The 14,002-nt window shown below is 41.6% G+C and overlaps 1 long non-coding RNA gene across 1 annotated transcript; it reads left to right on the top strand.

Annotated features, from left to right (window-relative positions):
* The first annotated feature begins 3,954 nt into the window (after positions 1–3,954).
* Positions 3,955–13,660, top strand: LOC128659366 (uncharacterized). The gene is made up of 3 exons (XR_008402350.1): positions 3,955–4,033; positions 12,664–12,710; positions 13,160–13,660. It is a non-coding gene; the product is annotated as an uncharacterized LOC128659366 (long non-coding RNA).
* Positions 13,661–14,002: the final 342 nt, after the last annotated feature.

The following is a 14,002-nucleotide window of genomic DNA, read 5'->3' on the forward strand; positions in this document are numbered from 1 at the left end:
AAAATACTCCACAGAGATGAAACCTAAAAGTTCTTTTCACACTACTACCACCGCCTCTTCCTCTCCTTCCAAATCTCACGCAGAACCTATGGAGATCGGATTCCTTAGAGGTCCTTTGACTTTAGAAGAAAAACAACGCAGACGCAGTAAAAACCTATGCATGTACTGCGCTAGTTCCTCCCATACCGTCCAGGACTGTTCTATACTAATGAGGAATAAGAAAAGTAAGTCCAACAACTTATTTACTTCACTTCATTCACCTTTGCAATCTACTTACTGTGCTTTGTCTGTCTCATTACAGCTACAACAAAGTCATCTGACGATTGATAATGCCATTATCGATTCTGGGGCGTCTGGGAATTATATTGATCAAGATTTCTGCCTTTTGAAGAAAATACCTCTTATCAAGAAAAAGACTCCTATACCTATTAGAGTCATTGATGGGTCGCTTATGTTTTCAGGTCCAATTACTCATGAGACCATTCCTATTATTATTGTTATTTCTGGACATACTGAAATGTTATCTTTTGATGTTCTTCCCTCACCCCATTTCACTTTGGTTTTGGGTTTGAAGTGGTTACAACTTCACAATCCCAATATTATTTGGTCTCCCTTTCAAATAAAGTTTCTTTCTGATTATTGTAGAGACACATGTTTTCCTTGTCCTTTATTCATGAATTCAACTATTCACTCTGACAGTTTACCTTTTCAGTATACTGAGTTTGAAGATGTTTTCAGTAAGACTGAAGCGGAGAACCTACCGCCACACAGGGTATATGATTGCCCTATCGACCTTCAACCTGGAGCTAGGATACCGTTTGGTCATCTGTACCCCTTAAGCAATCCTGAAGTTGAACATCTCAAATTATATCTCGAAGAAAACCTGAAAAAAGGCTTCATCCGCCCTTCCACGTCCCCAGCCGGAGCTGGTTTCTTCTTTGTACGCAACAAGGACGCCAGTCTCAGGCCTATCATCGATTACCGGGAATTGAACAAGTGCACTATCAAAAACCGCTACCCCCTGCCCTTAATTCCCGAGATGATTGAGAGGCTCTCCGAAGCCACTATATTCACCAAGCTTGATCTCAGAGGGGCATATAATCTCATCAGAATAAAGGAAGGTCACGAATGGCTGACAGCGTTTAGGACCAGGTACGGCCTATTTGAATATCTTGTAATGCCGTTTGGCCTTTGCAACGCGCCAGCCACATTCCAACACTTTATGATGTGTTTCATGATCTCCTCGATGTATGTCTAGTTATTTATCTAGATGATATCTTAATTTACTCTAGGAATATGGATGAACATGTCAAACATGTTCGGCAGGTACTTGCTCGTCTCAGAGCACATAAACTTTATGCCAAGTTGGAAAAATGTAAATTTCACACAACTGAAGTTTCATTCTTGGGTTATAATATATCACCATCCGGAATCCAAATGCAAAAGGAGAAAGTTGACACCGTTTTAAACTGGCCTGAACCCAAATCCAGAAAAGAATTACAACGTTTCCTGGGTTTCTCAAATTATTACAGGAAATTCATCAAAGGGTTTTCTAAAATTGTAAAACCTCTTACAATTTTAACTGGATCTGCAACTTCCTTCTCCTGGGGTTCTGATGCCAAACATGCTTTCCAACACTTAAAGTCTAGGTTCACATCTGCACCTATCCTCCAATTTCCTAACCCTTTATACCAGTATACCCTGGAAGTTGACTCATCAGATTATGCAATCGGAGCTGTACTCTCCCAACAAAAATCGCTATCTGAACCTCTGCATCCTATTTCTCCAAACTTATGTCACCTGCGAAACGTAATTACGCCATTGGAGATAAGGAATTATTAGCCATCCGTCGATCTCTAGAACATTGGAGACACCGTTTAGAGGGCACGACCTTTCCAGTTATCATTTTCACAGATCATAAAAATCTACAGTATTTACAATCTAACAAGACCCTCTCCGCTAGACAGGTGCGATGGAGTTTGTACTTTGACCGTTTCAACTTCACCATTATCTACAGGCCAGCAAACAAAAATGCGAAAGCTGACGCTTTATCTCGTCTTCCTCTTCGTCCAACTGACATTCCCATCAGGAAAGATATAGTTTCTCCCCAATGTTTCATTGGTTTCACTAATACTATTCTATCGGATCTCAGAAATTTCTGTAAGTCACAAGCAATACCTCCTGAACCAAATTTACTCATATCTCATGGCATGTATTTCTTTGGTCAGAAGATCTATATACCTGAAGGCTTGAGAAAACAGATTATACAGTCTTGCCATGATACTCCCTTAGCTGGTCACCCTGGCCTTCAAAGGACACTAGAATTGGTTAGTCGTACTTATTGGTGGCCTCAAATGAAATCAACTATAGCTGAATTTATTGCCTCTTGCAGGAATTTTGTTACCTGTAAACCAGACCGAAGACCACCATTCGGATTACTTATGCCTTTACCCGTTTCTGATAAACCTTGGCATCATATCTCAATGGATTTCATTGTTGAATTACCTCCATCAAAGAAACAAACCACTATACTAGTTGTCATCGATTTATTCACAAAAATGGCTCATTTCCATTTCATAAACTCCCTACTTCTTCAGAAACTGCTCTTCTATTCATTGATCACATTGTTAAGCTACATGGCATACCTTCAATTATAACAACTGACAGAGGTACACAATTTACCTCCAAGTTCTGTCTTAAGTTATGTGAAATTACAAAAATGGATCATCGTTATACAACAGCCTACCATCCCCAAACCAACGGGCAATCTGAGAGGTTGAATCAATGGCTAGAACATTATCTTAGATGTTACTGCTCCTATCATCAGGCTGAATGGATGAACTACCTTTCTATGGCAGAATTTGCTTAAAATAATTCAATCAACTCTTCTATCAAGATGACCCCCTTCTTTGCTAATTATGCTTATCACCCTAAGTTCTCTTTCCTACCTTCTACTTCATCTGATTCTCCAGTACTAGATTATTTGCACAATTCTCTCCAGGAGAACTTCAAAATCATTCATGAGAACATCCTTGATGCTCAAAAGTGTCAAAAACACTATTATGACCTTAGAAGACGTAAAGCTCCTGATTACAACATCAGAGATTTGGTTTGGCTTTCCACGAAAAATTTGAAACTACAAATTCCTTCCAAGAAAATGGCCAGTCTTTTTATTGGTCCTTTTCCTATTCAGAAAGTCATCAATGCCAATGCTGTCAGGCTAGAACTTCCCAACTCTATGAGGATCCATCCCACTTTCCACGTTTCCTTGTTGAAACCTTACGTGCCCACAAGGAATAACCAAGTTCTTCTACCTCCTTCTAACATACCTTCGGATGCTAACGAGTATGAGGTTGAATCTATACTAGATTCTAGAATTTCCAAGGGTGTACTTCAGTACTTGGTTCGATGGAAAAATTATTCTTCTGAAGAGGGTTCTTGGGAACCTTTCTCTAATCTCAATTCTCCACGTCTTTTGTCGTTATTCCATCGTCGCCATCCGGACCGTCCTCGGCCTGTCGCTGTGGAACAGCTTCCTTGAGGAGGGGGTCCTGTAAGGTTTTGTTGTTACACTCCCCTTCTCACTCCCTGTCACACCTACTAATTGCTGATTTGCTGTTCCCTCCTTAAGACAGGTGCTCACCTTGCAGTCTGTGCTTAGAATTGATGAACACTCTACGTGTGTGGATTACAAATACTTGTGGCTTTACATGGAAATTCCTCTTTCTGCTATATAATAGATCGACTTCATACAAAAGCTAACCTCTCATTTTGTCTGAAAGGACTTCCTTATCAAAAGTTTATTTCATCCCTTTGGAGGTTACCAGCTATCCCAAATTTACAACTTAACCGCTTCTCTCACTTTTCCACAGCTCAAACTTACAGCGGGTCTCTTCACACAGACTTTCAGCTTTGCCGACGCTTTCACTCAATAGTGACGTCACATCCTCAAGCCAGTACCGCGTCTGCAGTCAGCGTGTACACGATCAACTCCGGATCCCCTCAGCGTTTACACAGGCTCTAAGGATACAAGGTACCAAAAGTAAACTTACCTATATTTCTCACTGTAAGAACTTATTACTGCTTAACTTGGACTGTGCTTACTTTGACAAAGTGTTCCAGCTAACCGCTTAAACTACTAACTCTATGCATAACAGCCTAAGCGATCTGTCTCCTTCCTGTGAACGCTGTTTGGGTAAAAGTAAAACAACTTCTTGAACAAAGACTGCTGACTAACAATTCATGCTCACATTTCCATATTGCTGATATTCCTTGTGTATGCTACAGACTACCTATTCCTCTGATGATATCTTTTAATGTTATCTATCAGTAATTACGATTCCTGCTTATTCAAACCTCTGAAGCAATTCATACCCCTGTGTTAAATATTCACTGAGCAATACCACAAGTCTTTAAGAATTCTTTCTGCAATAAAGAATTCAGACAGTCTTGTGTTACAAAACATTATTTTTTGGCCTTTGCGCTGCAGTTGTGTTCCACACTTAAAGTGATTATTTGAATCCTGATAGTACTATTTTGTGAATAGACTCTTTAATTATGTAATCTAAATATACTGTTGTACAACATATTCAAAATATTACAGGTAAAACTAAAATCAGTATATTTTTCAAACTTTTTACAAAAATAAAAATGTATACATAAATTAATAGTGGAAATGCAAAAACATTGTGTAAAATAAAGTAAAAATCACTTCCGGTGGGCGGGCTGAAGAGTGAGCAGACTGGAGAAGGAGCTCCGGAGCTGAAAATCTTTTAAAAGTGACATTACCATCAAAAAATATACTTATATAAGTGAGATTTCTGCTCCCTACAAGCCCAAGTGCATACTGGCCTTGGTACATCTGGTGCCTGGCGTTTTCGATGCTGGTATATTTCATCTACCCCCACCGCAAGCACATCAGCACAGAGAAGTGCATCTGTACGTAGTTCTAATAACAGCGGAGGCAGCCGAACTGACAGCCGAACAGACCCCTGGAGGCGAGTTGGAAGCTAATGACTAGACCTTTCACACCCAGGGCAAGCACTGGATTGAACAACCGAGGCTGGTCTGCCCTTTGGTCACCGATCAGTGGTACCGGTGGAAATTGCCCCTTCAACTATCTGAGCTGAGTGGACTGCTCTGTAGCCGTCGGCTACACTTACCGGAGAAGCACAGAGGAGAGTGGTGAGACTGAGAGGCTGGAGGTGGTGACCGGAGTCATCTTTGCCGTTAGCACCTAGTGCATATCAGTGGCGCGAAAAGTCCGGTCGCCATCTTGACGGACAGGCAGCAGGCAGCGGAGTGTTCTCCTTCCCCACAGGCTACGGTCTTGTTGAGGCACATGAGTAGTGTCTTTCAGACCCAACAGGCTCCTGCACGAGACGACCGCTTCCAGACATCGGCAACTGAGAAGGCAGGGTAAAGTAGCACACACGCTCCTATACATGAGCCCCTCTCACGCAGTTGCGAACCATATTTACATCTGACACTGGGGTTGGGGAATCACAGCCCGCTCTCATCATTAATACAGTGCAGCAAGGAACTGAGCGCCTCTGTCAAATTTGTGTTATATGGGGTCCCTGGACACTAGGTGTGGGGTAAAGTACAGGAACAATACACAGTGAGATTTTGACTTTTGGATCACCTCTTGGGGATAAGGCTACAACCCAGACCCAAGTTATATTTGCTTGCTATTCCACTAGTCTCATCTATCCAGGACCTGACACAGAACGGTTGAAGGGCAGAGAAACACTGAACTGTAAAAACTGGGACTGTGTACAAAGGCTCTCAGAAGGGTGGAGAGTTGAACTATATATTTATGAATGTTGTGAATATTGTATGTCTCTCCTGCACTTTTGTCATTCACTTTCCCTGTGTTTGCTTGCTGTCTTTCTCTTTCTCTTGTTCATTGCCCTATTTGCTACTAAACAAAGTGTGTTAATTTACACCAGTACATGGATAGGTTTCTGTCTGGTGGCAGGATGTCGGGCAAAAACAAAAATGTAGGCAAGGGTAGGGGAGCTGCTGACCAGCTGCAGGAAACACCTTCTAGTGTGTTGGAACCCAATACAAGCTCCATGGACACACACGTGGTGGTTCAGCAGCTCTCCTCCATCTTCCTTCCAAAGATAGAGAGTTTGCAAAAAGGTCTAGATCATCTGACTGGGGAAATGAAGCAATTCTCAGTCAGATTTACGGAGATGGAGGATAGAGTGTCAGGGCTAGAAGACACTTCAGTAACTCATGACACCCAGCTAGATGCCTTGTTGAAGCAAAACATAAATTTACACCAGAGGCTAGAGGACCTAGAAAATAGGTCGCGCCGCAACAACCTGCGCATTGTAGGCGTACCTGAAAATGTTAAGCCCAAGGATCTAATTTGCTTTATTGAGGACACTTTGCCCAGGCTGCTCAAACTGACCCCAGCAATATTTAAGGGTAGTGTGGAAAGGGCACATAGGGTAGGCCCAGAAAGGCAGCAAGAGAGAGGAAACACACAGCCTAGGCAAGTCATGGTTAAACTTCTACATTTTCAGCTTAAAGTAGAGTTGCTGCGAGCATACAGAAAAACCTCCCCTGTTTTGTTTGAAGGCTCTAGGCTTTTGGTTTTTCAGGATTACTCTTCTGAGCTCATGAGAAAACGTAAGGAATTTTCCCCAATCTGCTCAGAATTAAACAGAAAGGGTAGAAAGGTGTACCTCTTATACCCAGCTAGACTAAAGCTTTTAACCTCCTCAGGTCCCAAATTTTTTGACTCCCCGAGAGAAGCCACGGAGTATCTGAGAGTTAACAGAGAGGTGGAGGGGGTGGGTTCACCTAGATCACCCCGCTCAGATCTGGGATGAAAACCAGGAGTGAGAACCTGGAACAATGTCGCAGCTTACACCCTAAGGGGGGTTAGCCCTGACCCAGATTATTAGTTCTATATATTATATTGTTATGTGTAATTCTATAGATAAGTTTGGTTATTGTGTTATTTTTCTGTGTATAATACTGGTTGCATCCCGAATGGTAACCCTTTCATTTAATTGTTATCAAAAAGAGAGATTGCTAGTGGCGCACCCTAAAAGGATAACCCCACTGTCCCCGAGCTTAATACCCCTTTATGGAGCACCCAAGAGTTGGCCTTCTTTCTTTTTTTCTCTATCAATAGGACAACAGGAACTGCTTCTACGTCAGTTACACCCATATGGCTACTGCTTATCTATTTACACCTGTAGAACTGACTGGAACCTACTACCCACTCTTTATATAATAACTAAACAAACTCAGAACACCCTAGGGAATGGCACTTTAGCTCACTGCCCAGATATGGCGGATCTGGAGCTTAATAGTTTAAATACCTATGACAATGTAGCTGTGAAACAGAAACCCCATTCCAGAGAGTTGTGTTCTCTATCTTACTCAGGTACAAAGCTTCGGTTTTGTGGCACACAATATTGTGGAATGCTAAGGACATGGGGGGGGGGGGAGTATGGGACACGAACACTGCAAGCGCCCTGAAACGGGTTAACTTTGAGCCAGATTACCACAACTATGTATTATACCAGTATATTTAGCTATGCAGAGAAATTTTTGTATTGTGTTTTATTTTTTTATGTTATGTTGGTTACAAGTAACACGGTCGCCCTTTCAACTATTAGTCGCTCTGAGGGAGGACCGATTGTTTTGCACTTAGAAGTGGCTGAATCAAAGTCCCTTAGTCTAGGGTTACATTATAGTAATCTCAAGAGAGTTTCTCCACTATTGCTTCAACCAAAGGAACAACTGCATCCAATATTATATCAGTTATGCCTATTCAAATGTTATGCACCCATTAATGCCTATAGCACTTTTTGTAATTCCCTACCCAGCTTTAAAATAGATATACTATTTGGTTGTACCTCAAAGAATGGAACACTACGTCAACAGCCGGATGTGGCGTATCCGGAAGTCAATAGTTTAAATGCTCCTGACAGTATAGATGTGATACAGAATTCCCATTCTAAAGAGAATTACATCTTATTAGATCCCAAGGCTGGGTTATGGGTAGCTGGCATGCTTGGTGTAGAGAGCTATTGCTGGACTGTGGGGAGATTAAAAATTTTTTTTTTCTTTCTTCTTCCTCTCTCTCCGCCCTCTATCCCTCTGATCAAATGGGGGGGGGGGGGGTTGGAGACAAAGGACTGTTCCCTGATTGTTAAATGACAGTAAGACTTATGTCCTGGAATGTGGGGGGGATTAACTCCCCCACTAAAAGGAGCATGATTTTGACGCACCTGAGACGTTTAGGGACGGATATAGCGTTCCTGCAGGAGACCCACCTCTCCGAGGAGGAACATGAGAAATTGAAAAGAGACTGGGTGGGCTCGGTGGAATATGTATCACACACTAGAGCTAGCAGGGGTGTAGCGATCCTAATGGGGAAAAGAGGACAGATTGAAACTCTGACTACACACAAGGATCCGGAGGGGCGATACTTAATAGTGCAGGTCAAAATTCACCAACGAATATTGGTACTTTGCAATATTTACGCACCAAATTGTAAATCTGCTGCATTCTGGACCAAACTTGTTCAGGACCTGACCCCATTTCTGGGCATGGATGTTGTGCTGGGGGGGGACTTTAATCTGGCCCCAAACCCTTTATGTGATAGAATGCAAGACCCAGACCGCCCTAAGGCAGGAAAGGGGCCACCAAGCAGGGGAACCTTTGAAAAGAAAGTGTTTTCCAGGCTTACCGACTCCTTACAATTGGTAGACATCTGGAGGTTGAGAAACTCTGAAAGCAAAAATTACACCTGCATATCTAGAGCGACTCCAACACTCTCACGCATTGATCTCTTTATGATCTCCCCCAACATAATCCCGAAGGTCACCAGAACCAAAATACACAGCGTGGTGATCTCAGACCATGCCCCAGTCGAATTGGAATTCTCTGTGGGCTCTGTTGCCAAGAACAGAAACACGCTTAGATTCCCGAGTTATCTCTGCACCTCAGATGCCTTTATTAAATATTTAATTCATGCATGGAATGACTTCTATACGGATAATCAGATCCATATAGATGCGCCCGAGCTGTTTTGGAGTACAGCCAAAGCGGTGTTAACGGGAAATATCATTTCCTATGTTGCTACATTACGTAGGAAACTACAGGCCAAGTTGCAGGGCTTGCAGGAGAACTTGACGAGGTCTTATCAGACCTACTGTAGTGACCCTAACCCTTTAACAAAAGAAAAATATCTTACTTGTAAAGGGGAACTAGATGCATTTCTGCATCACCAAGCAGTGACACAACTCCTCAAAACTAATGCCAAATATTACAGGGGAGGTGACAGATCGGGCAAACTATTAGCCTCCCTGACAACTCAGTGGGAGGCGCGCAAGCCTATTGCAGCCCTTAAGCACGGCAATAAAACTCATAAGTCTCCTCAAGCCATTGTAGATGCCTTGGCTAAGTACTTTGCTGACGTATATTCTACTCAGGAGGTTCCCTCCGAAGAGTTTATCTCTTCCTTTTGGGAGGATATGGACTTGCCGCAGATCAGTCAAGAACACCTGGAGGTTCTAAATGCCGCCATCTCTCCTGAGGAGATATTGAAAACGATCTACTCCTTATATAGTGGTAAAGCAGCGGGCCCGGACGGGCTTCCCATAGAATTTTACAAAACATTGAAGACTCAAATCACTCCCACTCTGACCAAATTGTATAACTCGTACTATACAGAACTGATCCCCCCTTCAAAATTATTCACCATGGCACATGTATCCCTGATACCAAAACCTGGGAAAAACCCGGAATTACCTGAATCTTATCGCCCCATTTCGCTTCTTGACTCCGATTACAAGATTTTAATGAAAATCTTGACGGATCGGCTAAAACATATTCATACGGAGATCATCCACCCCGATCAGACAGGGTTCATGTGCAATAGATCCTCCGTGACCAATGTCAGACGTGTACTACATGCGATAGCACATTTCAAGGATGGGTCAACGACTGGGAAAGCACGGGATGAATCAGAGGCCTTCCTGCTGTCTCTTGACGCAGAGAAGGCCTTTGATAGAGTGGTGTGGAGCCACCTGTTTGACACATTACGGCGCTTTGGCTTCTCTGGCTCCTTTCTGCAATTTATCTGCAATGTATATGAGACTCCCTGGATCCATGTTATGGCAAATGGCCTATTTTCTCCTCGTATTGTCTTACAGAGAGGTACCCATCAGGGATGCCCCCTCTCTCCCCTCCTCTTCAACCTTGCTTTGGAGCCTCTGGCTATCAAACTACGAACTGTCTATCCTGGCATCACCATAGGTGAAGCGAGTCTGCACTTAGCTATATATGCAGACAATATGCTTCTGTTTGTGGAGCATCCGGCAAAGCATATTCCAAAAATCCTAGCAACAATAGAGGCCTTTGGGTCTTTTTCGGGGTACCGAATAAATGAAAGCAAGTCAGAGATTTTATGGTTACGAAGGCAACCTGTTCAGGCTGCTGTTTACCCATTTAGAGACGCCACCCCCACTATGACCTACTTGGGGATACATTTATCTACAGATGTTGATACTTTATACCAAAACAACTTTTCCCGAGTTTGCAGGGACATTCAACAGACACTGGAGGGCTGGAGGAGGCTGCCTGTCTCCCTATCAGGACGAGTAGGCTTGATCAAGATGGTAATTTTACCACAGATTCTATACCCCATCCTGATGTTACCCTTCCTTTTAACAAAGAAAGACCTGGCTCTATATACCAGAGCGGTCACGAATTTTCTTTGGAAAGGGGGTAAACCAAGAATAGCCCTCGCAAAATTATACGCATCCACATCCCAAGGAGGATTGGGATTACCTAACCTTAGGCTGTACAACTGGGCAGCCTTGGATCGTCTAGTATTAGACTGGCAATTGAATACTTGTCATTTTTATGACACTACGCTAGAAGCTTCTGCCACGGGAGACTGTAGTTTAGTCTACCTATCGTATGCTCGGCTCAGCAGGGTCCCACTGGAGATAAGAAGTAACTTTCTTTACACGGACACATTAAAGGCCTGGCAGCTAACATTGCGCCATATGGACCGAGCCTGTATGTCCTCTAGAATGATCCCGCTGAGACGAAACGCTGACTTTCCTCCGGGAATAGACACCTCTCCCTTTACGACATGGGAGGCTGTAGGCCTGCGTTCAGTGGGAGACTCCTTGGACCTGGCTACAAAGAGCATTAAATCGTTCACTGATCTGCAGAATCAGTTCCAAATACCAAGACCTCATTTCTATGCCTATCTCCAGATGAGGCACTATGTCAATCAGTTAATTACGACAGACCCACACTTTTGGGAACCCCATGCTCTCAATCCCTCAGTGGTCTCCTTTAAGTTGGGCAGATTTACAATTTCAGGCCTATATAAAACATTAATTGGGAAGACCGAAACCAAAAATTTAGAGAACCTAGTGAGCATATGGAGTAGGGATATAGAAGAAGAAGACTTAATAACGATGATTCAGCGCAGCTTAGAAACTGTGCGAAGGGCGATATTGTCCATGACGTTTAAAGAATCTCAGGTCAGAATGTTGCACAGGGACTATCTAACGCCCCGCAGACTGGCCAGGTGGCGTACCGACATAGCAAATGAATGCAGTAAGTGCAGACTGGGAGACCCCGACTTCCTTCATTATTTTTATAAGTGCCCCCGGGTGAAACAGTTCTGGGGGAGAGTGGTCTTCTGGATCAACAATACCTTAACAGTCAAGATTGAAATTGGAATCAAACAAATTTGCCTTCTTGACTGGGAAGAACTAAGTCCCAGGCTTAGGCCTCTACTCACTACAATAATCCTAGTAGCTAGGAAAGTAATTTTGAAAGTATGGACCCTGAGGGAGGCTCCATCATTTATAGTATTCAAACGATGCTTGCACCACCAATTAATGGTAGAACAGTCAGACACTAAAATAGACACAAACAGACGACTCAGACATTTCCTAAATAAATGGCGGGACTACATCAGCGCATTGGGTATTGAACTGCAGAAGCAGATACTTGCGCCTTTTGCTCAAACTGAACTCATGCTGACTGCATCACTGAGAGGGGAATGGGGATTTCTATATCAGTGAGAGGGTGGAGGAGACCCTTTTTTTTTTTTTTCTCTCCCTCCCCACAGGTACTATATACTGATCTTACAGCAGAGTGACATGATCATTTGATAGTTGAGGACCGAGAGGTGTTACCCATTCTTGCAATGTTTCTATTATGTTTATTTAAAAAAAAAAAGAGGAGGAAAAGTAAGTTAAAGGCATGTACATCCTGAGTTATACTCGAAGATTGTAAATTATAATGGATCAATGCTTTCATGTTGTCTGAAATGTACCTTGTATACCTTGTTTTATGTATTCCTCAATAAAAAAATTAAATTTAAAAAAAAAAATAAAGTAAAATAATATAGTCCTTCAATCCCATAGGTTGATATTTCATATATATTCTTTTGAGTGCTGTGTTAATCCTTGAAATAGACCTCATGTAAAAAAAAATATGTATCTGGATGAAATCTCAATCGGTCTGGTTGAAGGACAATATGCTTTAACTTTTTTTTAACACAATTGTTTTGCATTAAAACTAAATATTGATGTCATCCCACAAACTTATGTATACATTTTTATACCTTTCCTCTGGCTGATTTTATTCTATCTTTAACAGAAACTCGTATCCAAACAGTACCAGTAGAGATTTGTCCACTACTCCACGTAAGTTATAACAAACTTCAGATATAAACAAACAGGACACCCAATCATTGACTGTACATTTTAGTGCACATAGGCTTTACTCTAGAAAACAACATCACCTAAAATTATTTTATTACAGGATATTTGTAAAAAAAAAATTGAAAATCGAATATAAATTTTCTTTGAAAATGATTTACAATCATGTTATACATTTTTTTAGGTACCTGCTTCCAGGATAGATAGAGTAGAATTTGAATTGACCGACAAAACTAAAATATGGCCATACTGGATATTCAAATATAATTTAGACTAATGTATAAAATTGTGTAGATAGGCTGTGACTGTGTTTTTTTTTTTAGATAGGAAATAAACCTTTTAGGGAGACTCTTTCTCTGTCTGTACAACGTGTCCACAAATTCATTATTTTCAATGCAACAAAATACTAACATGTCCTGTTTAATCTATTTCAGAACAATGAGGCATGTCTGCAGGGGGAGTCCATGACAGTGAACTTCATTCCCCAGTCATTTCATTTGGCGAAAGTGATAATGGAGAAAATCTTTATCCGACAAGCTTCTCACCATCATCAGGGGGCGTTGTCCAAACATCTGGCACAGATTATCCCCCAGTGTGGAGGCGCAGCATGAGCCGACACCTCAGAATCCAACGCCTCAACAGCAACCACCAAACCATCCAACAGAACAGGCACCACAACATCCGTATAGCAGGACGGAGTAGTTACTTTTAGAAAATTTAATAGCGACGAAGAGGTTGACACAAGCTGTTGAAAATATGAAAATTACATAGCCACATAGACAATGCATTAGCCCGTGTAAACCTTGAGCAGCGTCAGGCGATGGATCATATGCGTCAATTCATTTTGGACGCTATTTATCGTCAACATCAACACAATGCTCCATAGCATAATACATTAATTGGAGCTGTATATTAATAGCTCTTTTGATGTCTGCCTCCCCCCCTCTATGTACCTCAAGTTTGAAGAGGAGTGCTATGAAAGATGCAACTGCACTTACATTGTTTTTTGTGTTAAATATTTGTCTGTTAATATATTATATATATGTATATATATATATATATATATATATATATATACCGTATATAAATAAATGTTATGTGATTTCGGCAGCCCTATTTGTAATAGTTGTAATAATGCTGTATAATTTCTTGAATAATGTGTGTAATTTCATTTTCACATTGTCAAATGTTTAAGCAAACATTTTTTTATGTTTCAATATTTGAACTTCTAATTAATTACTGTAAGTTAGTTTACAATTTAAATGGTCACTTAGTCT

The sequence above is a fragment of the Bombina bombina genome, chromosome 5, assembly GCF_027579735.1.
Source record: "Bombina bombina isolate aBomBom1 chromosome 5, aBomBom1.pri, whole genome shotgun sequence".
NCBI lineage: Eukaryota > Metazoa > Chordata > Amphibia > Anura > Bombinatoridae > Bombina > Bombina bombina.